Raw genomic sequence first — 4,957 nt, forward strand, 5'->3', positions numbered from 1 at the left:
GTTTACTTGAGATTTTGGTTACATGACTATTATTTTGGAATCTGACTCTAAGGTGGCTTTGGATTTTATCGTTGATGATCATGAGAATGACTTTCATCCATATGTGACTAATTCTTCCCTCCTTAGGAGGCTTTTCTCTCTTCTTGGTTGGTTTTTTTTGCTCACACCTTAAGAGAGGGTAACGAATCTGCCGATTGGTTGGCTAGATTTGGGGATGCTAATAATGACACATTTTTTTTGTGTTATCTAAGAATGACACTTTGAATATATGGATTTCTCCTCCTTCACAAATAGTTCTCATCTTGTTGACCTACTCCTTTGAAGTGTTTAGAGAACAGGTTGCCTAGTTTATTTTCTTGTCTTTTCTTTTCCTTCTGATGGAAAAAAAAATTCTGAAAGTAACGAGATGGTGTGTGAAAAATGAGTTTGAAAAATTGTTATTTATTTGTTTGTAGAGGTAGATGCACATGTCTAGGGGTATGAGATAAAAATTTCCAAACTATGCAAACAAGTTCGGACTAAATAGACGATGCCTAAACCTTAGAATTTTGCTCTCCACCCAACACATTTTGCTCGCACACTGCAGCAATGCCCAAAATGCCCCTGCGCTAGTTAACTTGCGCAAGTGTAAATTAATGCGCATGTTAAGTCACGTGGCACAAGTTAAGTGGCGCAAGGCTACTTTTTTTTTAAATTTATTTACTATTTTCAAATTATGTTATTAACTTTATTCAAAATTATTTTGTTTATATTAATCTAAATTATTAATCTAAATTATTTTCTTAACTTTATTCTAAATTATTTTCTTAACTTTATTAACTTTATTCTAAATTATTTTATTAACTTTATTTTAAAATTATTTTGTTTACATTAATCTAAATTATTTTCTTAACTTTATTCTAAATTATTGATTCGATATTATTCTTTAAATAAATACAAATATAAATAAAGGTAAATACAACATTAGAAACTCAAAGCAAATATAAAATAAAGGAACAAAATTGAGGCATAAATAATATCTCATTTTATTAATAATTCATACATTACAATAATTCATACAATAAGTTTGAACTTATTCACTATATCTACTTATTTTCTCCTTGGCGTAAAAAGTAATCGATCTTCGTGGGGTAAAATAGTGAGCAGCCTTCTTAGGGAAAATACATCATCAACCCTTGGGTTAAATTTAAATCTGGTTTTTTTTTTTACCACAAGAAGTTCTTTTTATCCACGGTAAAAAGTTTCTGCGGTTGAAAAAGCAGGTTTAAAATTATCCCACGGGTCGATCACTTCCCCAAGTCGGCTACTCACTATTTTACCCCGACGAAAATTGATCACTTTTTACCCCAAAGAGAATATTGAAAAGAAAAAAAAGAAAGAAGAGAAATAGAGGGAGAGAGTGAGGAGGGGGAGAAAGTAATATGGTGTGAGGAATTAGGGAAGTATGGAGGGGTATTTATAGGTAGAAATGGGAGCCTAGGTTGTAACTACCATAAATGTGGTAAAAAAAATGTGTAAAGTTTGTTAAAAACGTGTGGATTGAAGGTTGAAAACCTGACAACCGTCAAAAAAACGTGTGTTCTTGAGGACAGACCACCGGCCAACGTGCATGAGTTAACTCGCGCATAGGCCAGTGGTGCGTGACTTAAGTCACGCATTGCTTACAACGTGCGTTAGTTAAGTCACGCTGCGTGACTTAACTAACGCAAGGGTATATTTGGAAGCAATGCAGAGCGCGAGCAAAATGTGCTGGATGGAGAGCAAAATTCCAAACCTTACACTACTACGAAGAACGTTACTGGCCCGAATTCCTCATGGCTGGAACTTTAGGGACGTTTTTCTCAACGTGTGCTAGTGTTTTTTTTTTTGTAGAACTCAATGTATTCTAGTATATTTTTAAGAAAGAAAATGCTGTTTTTTTTTTTACATGAAAATACTGTTTTTAACAATACTATTTTTATCCAGTCAAAAGGATATGTATTATTTTATGAGTTAATCCCAACTCAAATTTTAATATGGTACATTAAAGATTCGTAGGATCGCATTCTATTAGGTCGTTGCTATCAAGTCACTCAGATTACGCTTTAGACATGAGAATGTGTGTTAAGAGTCTTACATTAGATGAGATAAACCCTGAATATAAGTTTATGAGTACCGCTATTTTTAGCGAGAAATAGCAACCCGAGAACTTCACGAAACATGCTGGCCATAGGATTTTCATTTAGTGGAATAAATGGGTGGTGGGATGGAAAAAGCAAGGTTTTGCTACAGTAACAACACAACACAATACATTGTTCGGGATATAATCGCTAATCACTTTGTCGCTGTAACAAGCATTACCCTAAGTTTATAAATAAAGACAATTCTTACCTTGCAAATCCATTCCTATTTAAAATCTAATATCTATCCAACAATGGTTGTTATTTGTGCACATGATATCCAAAGAAAAAACCAATTTCATTTTCACTTAATTACCTTGGACATCCCACATAGTGTACATGAGTTTTTTTGTTTTAATTTTGAAGAGCATAGTGTACATGAGTTGGCAGTATATAAAAGGACAAGATATACTTCACACAATTTTACTGACCAAACTGCTCAATTTTCCGTCTCCTTCTGCATGTATCCTCTACCTTTTAATTTGGCTAGCTATCTCTTTATTTTCATCCCAATTTCATATTTATTTAATGAGCACACTACTACACTAATTGCCTCGATCAGGAATCAAATGGCTTTGATTATGGTGTTAATTATAGCAATTTTGATTAATCTCTCAGGGGATTCTACAAGTGCTGTTTACAGGGTGGGAGATACTGCTGGATGGACTATCATAGATCACCCTGACTATAAAAATTGGACTTCTACTAAAAGGTTCCATGTTGGTGATACTCTCAGTATGTGCTTCACTTATTAATACCTTCTTCACCATATTTAATTATTTTTTCCCCTTCCCCTTCCCATATTCCTTCAAATCTTTGTTGATTAATTATTTTTGTGACTTGATGAATATCTTACAAAATTTATGTATATACGTGTACAGGTTGTCAAGCACGTATTATATACGATTTGGGTGCATCATTGATAATCCTCATATCATATTTATCAACATAAATAATTATGCAAGCAACATTAATAGTAATATTTACAAAATTATGTCTTAGAATTTGATTTCGGTTTTCTTAGGTGAAGATTACATGCCACTATCTTAATCGGGACCCGAGTGAGCCTAATAGCAGTTGGTTCAAATAATCTTTGATAGACTCTAATACATATGGATTGTATCTGACTCAATTCTTAGAAAACCTACTTATAAAATGAAGAATAACAATTATTTATAAACCCTATCTTATCTAATGTAGGAATGTTAATATTATGTTTTAAAAACGCAAAATGAACCATAGGTCGATAACATTATAACTTTAATGTTGTTGTGATCGCTATGCGATCCTATGATTCACTTAATGCAGTTGCATTTAACTGCCGTTCTTCATAATATTAGAAATCCCGAGTGCATTTATATCTTAATTATTTACAACATAGTTGATTAATAACAATCTATTCTCTGTACCTAACATGCAGTTTTCTCGTACCACAAGCAATATCATGATGTTATGGAGGTGAATCACCAAGACTACATTCACTGCAACATAAATTCTGCAAAGGCCTATTACCACTCTGGCTCTGATTCCATCAACCTCACCAACCCAGGGGACTTCTACTTCATTTGTAGCAAAAATGGCCACTGTCAAGCTGGCCAGAAGCTTCACATTAAAGTTCATTATACCTGACATCCATCAAGCCAATTGGCACTGTTGCACAATATTTGTACTTGTTCTTCTAGCATTGTGCACTTCATAATTTGTTGACACATTTGTTGTTAATTTGTTGTTCAATGCATCAACACATTTTTATTCAAGTTTGTTATTTGTGACCATATTAAAAGGTGCATGATGAATAACATTTTAATTTAAAATCTTCTTTCTTTGGATTAATCATCCAAAAAGTTGAGAATTTTATCTCCGTTCGTTTTCTCTTCATTTTAATCAAAGATCTTGAGTTTAAATATGTGCAAAGTCGTTAAAACTCTTGATAGTGAACATTGTTGTCCAGATGGTTCTACCGACTCGAGAATTGTGATACTCAATTTACATAAAATAAAATAAAAAGTACCAAGTTATATCTATGTCTCCAAAATAACTATAGGAATGCTGACAAAATTGCTAAATGTATAGATCTCTTGCAAATTTGTCCTGCTATACAATTTTTTTCTTTAAAATCTTTAGAATCATTTTTAATTTGCACAGATCTTTTGTACCATACTATACTTGACTTCTTTGTTAATGATCGATTCAATCTTTTTCATTAATTATAAAGAACTAGTGAACCACAACATTAGTAAGATTCGAATAGTTTTGTCACGAGATCTGCTATTAATTGATAAATGTACTCAAATATGTATTATTAAGAAAAATATTTTCTTAATATCTGTTCAAGAGATCTCACGATGTTGTGATACACTGATAATAGATCTCTGGAGTTGATATAATCACTAAAAATTGTCTTTTTTCCAAGTAGTCTGGTGGCTAATATTTACCTTTTTCAAGGTGAATAAGCAGGGTGTTTGGGGCAGTGGCGGAGCCACGTATCATTGAGAGGATGCACTTGCATCCCCCTGACTTTTATAAATTACTCCTAAAATTTTAATTTTTTTCCACTCTGCACCTCCTGACTTTTTTACTTTGCACCTCCTGACCAACTCTCACAACTCAGTTGCATTGCTTCTTTCTTTCTTTCTTATCGTAGCAGTTTGTACCACATTCTCTCACTAGAGTTTGTACCTTTTTGGCACTTCTTGGTTCACTTTTTTGCAAACTGTACATATTAAGTGATAAACTATGGTTCACTTCTCTCTCACATATGCAAATTATATATCATTTTTATTGGTAGAATATATGTC

General features: G+C 32.9%; 1 pseudogene; it reads left to right on the forward strand.

Moving 5' to 3' along the window:
• Positions 1–2,728: 2,728 nt before the first annotated feature.
• On the forward strand, positions 2,729–3,788 carry LOC146956531 (mavicyanin pseudogene; annotated as a pseudogene).
• Positions 3,789–4,957: the final 1,169 nt, after the last annotated feature.

This window comes from Medicago sativa, chromosome 1 (genome assembly GCF_051527215.1).
Source record: "Medicago sativa cultivar Bolivia chromosome 1, Bolivia_mono, whole genome shotgun sequence".
Classification (NCBI taxonomy): domain Eukaryota; kingdom Viridiplantae; phylum Streptophyta; class Magnoliopsida; order Fabales; family Fabaceae; genus Medicago; species Medicago sativa.